Raw genomic sequence first — 12,769 nt, 5'->3', positions numbered from 1 at the left:
ATCTGTGTAAGTCTGTGTCTCTCTGTGTGAGTCTATGTCTCTCTGTGTCTCTTTGTGTGAGTCCGTGTGAGTCTGTGTCTCTCTGTGTGAGTCTGTGTCTCTCTGTGTGAGTCTGTGTCTCTCTGTGTGAGTCTATGTCTCTCTGTGTCTCTCTGTGTGAGTCTGTGTCTCTCTGTGTGAGTTTGTGTGAGTCTGTATGAGTCTGTGTCTCTCTGTGTGGGTCTATGACTCTCTGTGTGAGTGTGTGAGTCTATGACTCTTTGTGTGAGTGTGTGAGTCTATGTCTCTCTGTGTGAGTCTATGTCTCTATGTGTCTCTCTGTGTGAGTCTATGTTTCTCTGTGTCTCTCTGTGTGAGTCTGTGTGAGTCTATGACTCTCTGTGTGAGTGTGTGAGTCTATGTCTCTCTGTGTGAGTCTATGTCTCTCTGTGTCTCTCTGTGTGAGTCTGTGTGAGTCAATGGCTCTCTGTGTGAGTCTGTATTTCTCTGTGTGAGTCTGTGTCTCTCTGTGTGAGTCTGTGTATCTCTGTGTGAGTCTGTATCTCTCTGTGTGAGTATATGTCTCTCTGTGTGAGTCGATGTCTCTCTGTGTGAGTCTCGACTCTGCAGCGGCAGTCGCTGCGAGCTCTGTCTGAGGTTGGAGACTGCGTAGGCCGCGGCATTTGCCCCCGAGGCCACCTTCATCCCCACCTCGATCATCACATCGCTGTCAACCCACACGGTTTACCCCGTTTTCCTGTAGAGGGAAATGTAGCTTGCAGGTCCTTACGGCGTACAGCCGTTTCAATACGCGCGACACAAACTGTGATCGTCTCTTTGCGAGTGTTTCTCCCTTGTGATGGGACTTTGTCGGATGAACGTTGAGATTTACAATGGGGCACGGGGTGACCACTACGGTCTGAACTGGTCTGTAATAAGGTAGGGCACTGATGAGAGGTTGACAGGTTTGTCATCATCGTCATCATCGTCATCACCAGCGTCATCATCATCATCGTCGTCACCAGCGCCACCGTCATCATCATCGGCACCTTCCGATGATCGTGAGCCGGGGGGGAGGGGTGGTGGGGGGGATGCCCCGGGCCCGACAAAGTCGCTCCCCCAGTAGAACAATGGACGCGCCCGCTTGCTGCTGTTGCTCGTGGCTGATGGAAGAGTCAACTTAATTGATGCTCATCGACACGAGAGCGGCGGGAGGGGTGGGTCATCCCAGCAGCTGTCCCTCGCTAAACAATCGCGACCTACACCCCCATCTCCACCCCCCGCCCCCTTTGCCGTTCACAATTTATTTTACCCTTCTCCCCCGAAGCCAATGTTTTCTCAGACATTCGTTTGAAGTTTTCAAACATCCCCCAACCCCATCACCACCCACCCCACCCTCGCAGTTAGACAACGTGAGCTGTCGAAGAAAACAACTTCAGCAAGCATTGTGGAGGCGGCGGGGGTGTGAGGCAAGGCTGTTGTTTTTAAAGAATTAATTCATTAATTACAAATCGCAAGAGGAGTGGGAACGTGGAAGGTGAAGGTTGCGGTCGCGAAACGTCTCAACGGCTTCCCCCCCCCCCTCCTCTGGGTTGGCTCCGACTCTTTTCGGAGTCTACAAACTGGCAGAGGCGCAGCACTGCAATGTCCGGCTCGGAGGAGCTCCGTGGAGCGTTCTCGAGAAGGGGTATTTGGCCTACTTCTCTCCCCAGGTGGCTAGGAGATGTTAACTCCCTCGCCTGGTGTACAGGAGGTCGTGGGTTCGATCCCGATCCTGACGCCTGCTGCTGTATATTTGGAGTTTGTGTGTCTCTCCTCTCTCTCTCGCCGTGGTCGCGTGGATTTTTTTCCGGGTCCTCCGGTTTCTTCCCTCCTCATTTAGAATCAACACGACGCGTTCACAGACTATTCGACTGCTGCTGCGAATGTCCACGTGATGACGATGATGACGATCCACTTCGTTGAGCTATCATTTGTGGCCAGGTCGCTTCTGGAATAGGGCTACAAAGCAGCTCAGTGACCCTTACCTGGTTAAAAAAACATCTTCATATTTGCATTTTGATTTGAAGCTTTCGTGACTGTAGGAATCCATACTCCTTGGTTATTTCGGTAAAGTCACGTAGGTAGAAGAATAAAATACTGCTGGATATTTTTTCCGCCTGAAGACGACCGCTTGTGTTGCGATCGAAACGTCGTGATATATTTTTTATTTATTTTTCTACCTCCGTGACTTTACCGAAAGAACCAAAGCTTATGTATTTGTAGTTTTACTTTTCAGTGGTGCAGGCCATACATGTCGGAAGAGACGGCAGTAGTCACGCCTGACCACACCGCTCACGACCTTCACCGTAACCCATCCGTGCCGCCGGTCAGGGCGGCCGAGGCTGCGGCGGTCGCTAGCGACAGAGGGGGACGAGAAGTCCGGACGCGTGGACGCCTCCGAGTGCATGGCGGTGAATTGGCGGTGAATTGGCGATGTTGCGCTGTGACGGCGTTGGAAGCGAGTGGTCGTGAAGGCGACTGCGGCGAGTGCCGTGGGTGAACACCGCTTTAGGAAGAGCGCCCGTGCAGTGGGAACAAAGACAGAGACCTCCGCCGTGTAGCCTTCACGAGAGTGTTGGGGCAAGTGCTGCTCGCGAGCGATTTATCGAGGCCGAGGGGGTGGGTGGCCAACACCACGCCCGGCCGCTTTTGTCTCCCCAGTATACTGATGTTTACACACCGCACCGGGTACGCATTTGAGGCTGAGTCGATCTCGGGGTAGGCCCATGACCAGTTAACATATGAGCCACTGCTGTTGGCCGTGAACGGGAATCGCACCCGAGTCGCCGGTTTTGTAGCGCGGTGCGCAAACCACTGCACCACCGCTCCCCACTGCAAATACTAAGATCCCCCATATAGCCTTTAAAAGACTGCTAGGGCAAGTCTCCCTAGTTGCGATGTTTACACACCGCACCAGTTGGTCAACGAGCATCAACCACCATCACGCGAACGTCTGTCATCCTCGCAGCATCGAACAAAGGCGGCGGTCACCGCATCGCGCCGCGCTTTCAGATGCGCTTCAGCGGCCGTCTGGAACGCTCTTCCTTCCGACATTACAGACGCCACTGGAACACGGCACTTTCAAATCGTCCTCTAGATTGAAGACTCCTCTCTGCGTGTTTAGCTCGTCGCCCTTCTCCCGCACCTACGATTATTATCACGGTTGGCTACGAATATACACACGTACTCATTTGAGGCCGAGTCGACCTAGGGGAGGCCCAGGATCGGTCCAGATGGAACCGACCCTGGTGTTGGTGGCAATCGACCCCGCTGCACGCAGCTCAAATCCGCACGCGCGCACGCGACAGCGTTTCCCCGAGCCCAGGTGCCGGCTGAGAGCCGAGGCGAAGCGGGGAATCGAAAGGGAGCCCTGGAAGTGGTCATGGCGGGCTCGAGTGCGGTAGCTGGGACTCAATTCCCTTTTGTGCTGCCATTTCCAGGCGAGCAGGTGTGCGGGCCGCGGCGGCGAGATGTTCACTCCCTCTCCTGGTACGCAGGAAGTCGTGGGAGCGATCTCGAATCTGACGCCTGCTGTATATTTCGAGTTTGCATGGTGTCTCTCTTTCCCCGCGGTCCCGTCGATAGTTTTTTCCCGGTCCTCCGGTTGTTTTCCCTCCACATTAATAAGCACGCGTTTAGAGTATTTGGCTGCTGTAGATTTCCGCGTGATGATGATAAGCGCACTTGGTTGAGCTATCATTTGTGGCCAGGTCGCTTCTGAAAAAGAGTGATATAGCTCCGTGGGCCTTACCTGGTAAACTAGGAATCGTTTATAGCTATGAATGCATTTTTTTAGAGAAAGAAATTAACCGAAGGAACGGGCTCTGCATAAGGAAAAATGCCTTTGAGTTTGTTCTTTCTCGAACTTGCACTGCTCTGTAATTGTTGTGGTTTGTTAGGCTGAAGGCGCAGCCCTGCAACGGCTCGCTCACGCCACTGCCGGTGGAGCTGCCTCCACTCGAGGGAGCTCTAGAGAGCACCCCCTAGAGCAGTGCTTCTTCTTAAGCTGCTGGGGGTGAGAGATGCATCCCCTGGGGCGCGAGACGTGGCCAGATTTCTTGGAAGGTAAATCGTCGAAATACAATTTAAGCACGGGCACATAAGTACAACTTTCTTTGTTTCACCAAACCCTCTATGTACTTATTGACATGATAAAAAAATGTATTAAAAGCTTTCGTGACTGCAGTGATTCATATTCTTGGTTGTTTCGGTAAAGTCACGTTCTATTTATTTTATTTTATTATTTCCCTTCTACGTGACTTTATCGAAACAACCAAGAATATGATACAGTTTTGTTTACGATTGAGAACCAAAGAGGTCCAAGGCGGCAGTGAAGGTAAAGAGCCCTGCCCCTGACGATACTTTGGCCCACGTCTGCACGCTCGCCCAACTGTCTTGGCAAAGGTGACAGTGCCCACACCTTACGCGTGGCCTGCTGATTGACCGACTACTCTTGAAACCCCGGTCTCATTACCTACACGGGCCACTGCGTGAGCCCATTGGTGTCGGTGTGGGCCTGTGGGTCGCTCATCGCGGCACCTCCGATTTGCACGATTGGCTACGTACGGCACGGTCGAAGTCCAACGCGCATGCAACGTCCGCACGCACGTACATGCACACAGATCGTCGTCTTCCGCATGGAGCTCCACTCACCGCTCAAGAAGCTCTTGGCCCGAATGTAGCTGACGCAAAGACGCAGGATGGAGAGCTTGTCCAGCTTGGCGCGCACCTCGTCCGGGAAGGGCAGCAGCTGTGCTAGCTTCTCCAGCTCCGCGTTGAGCCGCTCGCGGTGCCGCTTGGAGGGGTTGCTCTTCAGCCCCTCGCACAGCGAAGGCAGCGCAACGCTCGGGGAGCATCTGTGGCACGGGACCAACGGGGCGTCGAGGGTTTTACAACCAACGTCGATGCCATACAGTCCTCGACTTACGCAAATCGCAATTACGAACATCCAACTTATGAACACCGCACTTAGGAACACCCGACATATGAAGACCCGCACTTACGAACACTTCACTTATGAACACCGCATTTACGAACACCTCACTTACGAACACCGCACTTACGAACACCTCAGTTACGAACACCGCACTTACGAACACCTCAGTTACGAACACCGCATTTACGAACACCGTACTTACGAACACCTCACTTACGAACACCGCACTTACGAACACCGCACTTATGAACACCGCACTTACGAACACCGCACTTATGAACACCCCACTTACGAACACCTCACTTATGAACACCCCACTTACGAACACCCCACTTATGAACACCCCACTTACGAACACCTCACTTACGAACACGGCACTTACGAACACCGCACTTACGAACACCCGACTTACGAACACCTCACTTATGAACACCGCACTTACGAACACCGCACTTATGAACACCCCACTTACGAACACCTCACTTATGAACACCCCACTTACGAACACCCCACTTATGAACACCCCACTTACGAACACCCCACTTATGAACACCCCACTTACGAACACCGCACTTACGAACACGGCACTTACGAACACCGCACTTACGAACACCCGACTTACGAACACCCGACTTACGAACACCCCACTTACGAACACCGCACTTACGAACACCTCACTTACGAACACCTCACTTACGAACACCTCACTTACGAACACCTCACTTACGAACACCTCACTTACGAACACCTCACTTACGAACACCTCACTTACGAACACCTCACTTACGAACACCTCACTTACGAACACCTCACTTACGAACACCCCACTTACGAACACCTCACTTACGAACACCTCACTTACGAACACCTCACTTACGAACACCGCACTTACGAACACCTCACTTACGAACACCGCACTTACAAACACCTCACTTACGGACACCCCACTTAAAAACACCGCACTTACGAACACCGCACTTACGGACACCCCACTTACGGACACCGCACTTACGAACACCGCACTTACGAACACCTCACTTACGAACACCCGACTTACGAACACCTCACTTCCGAACACCTCACTTATGAACCCCGCACTTATGAACACCTCACTTACGAACACCTCACTTACGAACACCTCACTTACGAACACCTCACTTACGAACACCCGACTTACGAACACCTCACTTACGAACACCTCACCTACGAACACCTCACTTATGAACACCTCAATTACGAACACCCGACTTACGAACACCTCACTTACGAACACCTCACTTACGAACACTCGACTTACGAACACCGCAGTTATGAACACCCGACTTACGAACACCTCACTTACGGACACCTCACTTACGAACACCACACTTACGAACACCGCACTTACGAGCACCTCACTTACGGACACCCCACTTACGAACACCTCACTTACGAACACCACACTTACGAACACCTCACTTACGGACACCTCACTTACGAACACCTCACTTACGAACACCGCACTTACGAACACCACACTTACGAACACCACACTTACGAACACCACACTTACGAACACCACACTTACGGACACCTCACTTACGAACACCACACTTACGAACACCTCACTTACGGACACCCCACTTACGAACACCTCACTTACGAACACCACACTTACGAACACCTCACTTACGGACACCTCACTTACGAACACCTCACTTACGAACACCGCACTTACGAACACCTCACTTACGGACACCTCACTTACGAACACCACACTTACGAACACCTCACTTACGGACACCTCACTTACGAACACCACACTTACGAACACCGCACTTACGAGCACCTCACTTACGGACACCCCACTTACGAACACCTCACTTACGAACACCTCACTTACGGACACCTCACTTACGGACACCTCACTTACGAACACCTCACTTACGAGCACCTCACTTACGGACACCCCACTTACGAACACCTCACTTACGGACACCCCACTTACGGACACCTCACTTACAAACACCGCACTTAGGAGCGCTGCACTTACGAACACCTCACTTACGAACACCTCACTTACGGACACCCCACTTACGGACACCTCACTTATGAACACCGCACTTAGGAGCGCTGCACTTACGAACACCCGACTTGCAAATAGCCGCAAATGCGAAGCACCTTCCATGAGATGCGTACATTACCTTTGCACTGTTCGACTTTTGGCGTTGTTCTATGGTCTGACGCTGAGGAGACAAGGCCATGGAGAAGGCTGTCTCTTGTGTAGGCCAATCAGTTTAAATAACAATGCATGTATTATCATAGCAAGTTTGTCTGCATGTTATTCCACAAAATTGTGTGGTTAATGCAGACTGTATGCCTTGCACTAGGTATGTATTTGGTGTTCGAACATCTTAGCACCTCCTGCTTTATTGCCATAAAGGTAAAAGCCGATTCTTCTTTTTAATCTTTTTTTTTTTTAAACATCGACTTGCGGACGCAAATTCACACTTGCGAACTCAACCATGGAACTATTTTGTTTAGCGGAGCGATTCTCTGCGAGATGTAACGAGTCACAGCACGCCACTGCGAGTGTGTGTGTGTGCGGGCACGTGTGCTTGTGAAAGGGAATGCATTTGTGAAGACTGTGGGTTTCTATATGGGCCTATGTTTTTCTGTGTAAGACTGTGGGTTTCTATGTGAGCCTATGGGTTTCTGTGTAAGACTGTGGGTTTCTATGTGAGCCTATGCGTTTCTGTGTAAGACTGTGGGTTTATTTGTTAGTCTATGTGTCTCTGTGCTGTTATGCATGGCCAGGACTGATGCCAGTTTAATCATGGGGTGGCTAACACCTGGACATGATCCCAGGCTCTTGGCGGTGCCCAGCTCAGTGTCTCCAACACAGCATTTCATCTTCCTGGGCATTCAACAAGTCCCTCTGCTCGTCACACAAACACACAGCGATAAAGATTCCCCGTATGGCCTGAACACACTGCGGTTAGCGAGTACCTATGAATGCCGGCACGGTACACGAGTGGGTGGGTGGCCAGCACCACGCGCATCCGCCTTTGTCTCCCCAGTGGTGATGTTTGCATACATCGCATCTGGCTCTCATTTGAGGCTGAGTCGAACTAGAGGAGGCCCAGCACCAGTACGTAGCGCAGTGCACGACCCGTTGCAGTACCGCTCTCCCCACACACAAACACACTCATACACACATACACACATGCACACACACAACACACTCATACACACACACATACACACACAACACACACATACACACATATGCACAAACAAACACTCATGCACACACATACAACACAAGGCTTGCAAAGACCACAACTTCAGAGTGAACATTACGTGTGCTGTGTTATTTCGCAGCAAACGTGAGGACTCACAATCGATTTTTGGATTCGGTCCACGCAATTATCTAGCCAATTGTTGTTGTCGTAAGACCCCTCCACCACCCGACATAGCGAAACAAATTGCTGTGTATTAGCAGTTAAGCACGGTGGGTGTACGTACGGTGCGAAAGAAGTTCAACACACATACGAACACACGTAGGTGGAGACGTTTGCACGCCTTGATTTCAAATACAGGTAAAAATTAAGCATTCTCACAACCACACTTTGGTTGGGAAAACCTCTAGAATATACTGTTTTAATCCTGTATAAACCTATAGAATAAACCTCTAGACTACATTGTTTTGACTAAACTTTGCCACAGACAGAATATTAAACTGACTCAGTGCTGTCCATGTTCTTGAGCTACTGCGTGCTTAGCCACATCTAGACACACTGTCGGTGTCTCTTAGTCTCTTAGTCACATCTAGACACTGTGTGGGTGTCTCTTAGTCTCTTAGTCACATCTAGACACTCTGTGGGTGTCTCTTAGTCACATGTAGACACACTGTGGGTGTCTCTTAGTCACATCTAGACACGCTGTGGGTGTCTCTTAGTCACATCTAGACATGCTGTGGGTGTCTCTTAGTCACATCTAGACACTCTGTGGGTGTCTCTTAGTCACATCTAGACACACTGTGGGTGTCTCTTGGTCACATCTAGACACTCTGTGTGTGTCTCTTAGTCACATCTAGACATGCTGTGGGTGTCTCTTAGTCACATCTAGACATGCTGTGGGTGTCTCTTAGTCACATCTAGACATGCTGTGGGTGTCTCTTAGTCACATCTAGACACTCTGTGGGTGTCTCTTAGTCACATCTAGACACTCTGTGGGTGTCTCTTAGTCACATCTAGACACGCTGTGTGTGTCTCTTAGTCACATCTAGACACGCTGTGGGTGTCTCTTAGTCACATCTAGACACGCTGTGGGTGTCTCTTAGCCACATCTAGACACACTGTGAGTGTCTCTTAGTCACATCTAGACACGCTGTGGGTGTCTCGTAGTCACATCTAGACACTCTGTGGGTGTCTCTTAGTCACATCTAGACACTCTGTGGGTGTCTCTTAGTCACATCTAGACTCTCTGTGGGTGTCTCTTAGTCACATCTAGACACGCTGTGTGTGTCTCTTAGTCACATCTAGACACGCTGTGGGTGTCTCTTAGTCACATCTAGACACGCTGTGGGTGTCTCTTAGCCACATCTAGACACACTGTGAGTGTCTCTTAGTCACATCTAGACACGCTGTGGGTGTCTCGTAGTCACATCTAGACACTCTGTGGGTGTCTCTTAGTCACATCTAGACACGCTGTGGGTGTCTCTTAGTCACATCTAGACATGCTGTGGGTGTCTCTTAGCCACATCTAGATACGCTGTGGGTGTCTCTTAGCCACATCTAGACATGCTGTGGGTGTCTCTTAGTCACATCTAGACACGCTGTGGGTGTCTCGTAGTCACATCTAGACACTCTGTGGGTGTCTCTTAGTCACATCTAGACACGCTGTGGGTGTCTCTTAGTCACATCTAGACATGCTGTGGGTGTCTCTTAGCCACATCTAGACATGCTGTGGGTGTCTCTTAGTCACAGCTAGACACGCTGTGGGTGTCTCGTAGTCACATCTAGACACTCTGTGGGTGTCTCTTAGTCACAGCTAGACATGCTGTGGGTGTCTCTTAGTCACATCTAGACATGCTGTGGGTGTCTCTTAGCCACATCTAGACACGCTGTGGGTGTCTCTTAGTCACATCTAGACATGCTGTGGGTGTCTCTTAGTCACATCTAGACACTCTGTGGGTGTCTCTTAGTCACATCTAGACACACTGTGGGTGTCTCTTGGTCACATCTAGACACTCTGTGTGTGTCTCTTAGTCACATCTAGACATGCTGTGGGTGTCTCTTAGTCACATCTAGACATGCTGTGGGTGTCTCTTAGTCACATCTAGACATGCTGTGGGTGTCTCTTAGTCACATCTAGACACTCTGTGGGTGTCTCTTAGTCACATCTAGACACTCTGTGGGTGTCTCTTAGTCACATCTAGACACGCTGTGTGTGTCTCTTAGTCACATCTAGACACGCTGTGGGTGTCTCTTAGTCACATCTAGACACGCTGTGGGTGTCTCTTAGCCACATCTAGACACACTGTGAGTGTCTCTTAGTCACATCTAGACACGCTGTGGGTGTCTCGTAGTCACATCTAGACACTCTGTGGGTGTCTCTTAGTCACATCTAGACACGCTGTGGGTGTCTCTTAGTCACATCTAGACATGCTGTGGGTGTCTCTTAGCCACATCTAGATACGCTGTGGGTGTCTCTTAGCCACATCTAGACATGCTGTGGGTGTCTCTTAGTCACATCTAGACACGCTGTGGGTGTCTCGTAGTCACATCTAGACACTCTGTGGGTGTCTCTTAGTCACATCTAGACACGCTGTGGGTGTCTCTTAGTCACATCTAGACATGCTGTGGGTGTCTCTTAGCCACATCTAGACATGCTGTGGGTGTCTCTTAGTCACAGCTAGACACGCTGTGGGTGTCTCGTAGTCACATCTAGACACTCTGTGGGTGTCTCTTAGTCACAGCTAGACACTCTGTGGGTGTCTCTTAGTCACATCTAGACACGCTGTGGGTGTCTCTTAGTCACATCTAGACATGCTGTGGGTGTCTCTTAGCCACATCTAGACACGCTGTGAGTGTCTCTTAGTCACATCTAGACACGCTGTGGGTGTCTCGTAGTCACATCTAGACACTCTGTGGGTGTCTCTTAGTCACATCTAGACACTCTGTGGGTGTCTATTAGTCACATCCAGACACTCTGTGGGTGTCTCTTAGTCACATCTAGACACACTGTGGGTGTCTCTTGGTCACATCTAGACACGCTGTGGGTGTCTCTTAGTCACATCTAGACACGCTGTGGGTGTCTCTTAGCCACATCTAGACACACTGTGGGTGTCTCTTAGTCTCTTAGTCACATCTAGACACGCTGTGGGTGTCTCTTAGTCACATCTAGACACACTGTGGGTGTCTCTTAGTCTCTTAGTCACATCTAGACACGCTGTGGGTGTCTCTTAGTCACATCTAGACACTCTGTGGGTGTCTCTTAGTCACATCTAGACACGCTGTGGGTGTCTCTTAGCCACATCGAGACACGCTGTGAGTGTGCCTCTGCTACAGATGCAGAATAGCATGTGGATTGCACGATGAATGAAATAATGATTGAAAGTTAGAATTCATGTAAGAACGAATGAAAATAAGTAAGAATGAATCAAAGTAAAAACGAATGGAGGTAAGAAGGAATGAAAGTGAGAATGAATGAAAGTGTGAATGAATTCGAGTAGGAATGAATGAAAGTGAGATTGAATGGACGTGAGGCTTAATGGGATGTAATTACCTCTTCATTGTCGGCCGTCTGCGCTTCCTGGCGGCGTAAAGGCTGGAGCTGAACATGCTGGACTCGATGGGCTCTGCTCCTCTGTAGAATCTTGGATGTGTGTAATCTAAGCAACGTGTTCGTGTGTTTGCTGTAGCTGAACTAAGCTGTGAATATGTTTAGCTCGTAAACACAACGAGACTGACACGTGTTTAACATGTCGTGTAGACGTAGAAGATTGATGAGCACGTGATGTAACAACGCTCCGCACGTGTCGCCTTGGGTGTGATTACAGAGTAGCTCCTAAAACAACATTGCAACGTGTCGTGTTTATAGTCAGTGAATATAAATAATCCGAGCGGATCCTCAATTGTGGTTCCTTGATATTCACTTTGTCGCGAAATTATCTGAACAAAAAAACACAAATCGACATCGCCCTGTCACAGACGTTGTTGGGGCATTCTTAGGACGACGACGACGATACATCACTTCGACATTCTACGCTCGCGTCTCGCAATTAGCAGCTCATCACGCAGCATTAAGCCACACGACCGCCAGTCTCTCTCTCCCTATCTCTCTGTCTCACAGGCTCTTAACACGACTCGAACGCATCGCACTGCATTGCACGTGTGTGTGTGAGCGCGCGTGTTTGTGTGCGTGTTTGTGCGTGTGGGCGTGTGTGTGTGTGCGCGCGTGCGTGCGCGCGTGTGTGTCTGTGTGTGTGTCTGTGTGTGTGTCTGTGTGTCTGTGTGTGCGTGTTTGTCTGTGTTTGTGTCTGTGTGTGTGTCTGTGTGTGTGTGTGTCTGTGTGTGTGTGCGCGTCTGTGTGTGTGTCTGTGTGTCTGTCAGTGGCATGTGCGGGCCACTCGTGCTCAACCTGGCTACGCGTGATGATGTCGGTGTGATGTAACGCCTTCTGCCTGTATTGTGTTGCTTTAATATGTAGGTCGTTCGCTAGCAGCACTCGCCCCGACAGCGTGTGCAGGCTACCCGGGGCCCCTCTGTCTGTGTATCTACGCAGGCCCGCTCCCTCGTTACAGCACCGCGCGTGTCGCCGCCGAAG

Source organism: Lampetra planeri, chromosome 47, assembly GCF_965212315.1.
Source record: "Lampetra planeri chromosome 47, kcLamPlan1.2.h2, whole genome shotgun sequence".
In the NCBI taxonomy this organism is placed as follows: Eukaryota; Metazoa; Chordata; class Hyperoartia; order Petromyzontiformes; family Petromyzontidae; genus Lampetra; species Lampetra planeri.
Note: the sequence above shows the minus strand (reverse complement) of the source record.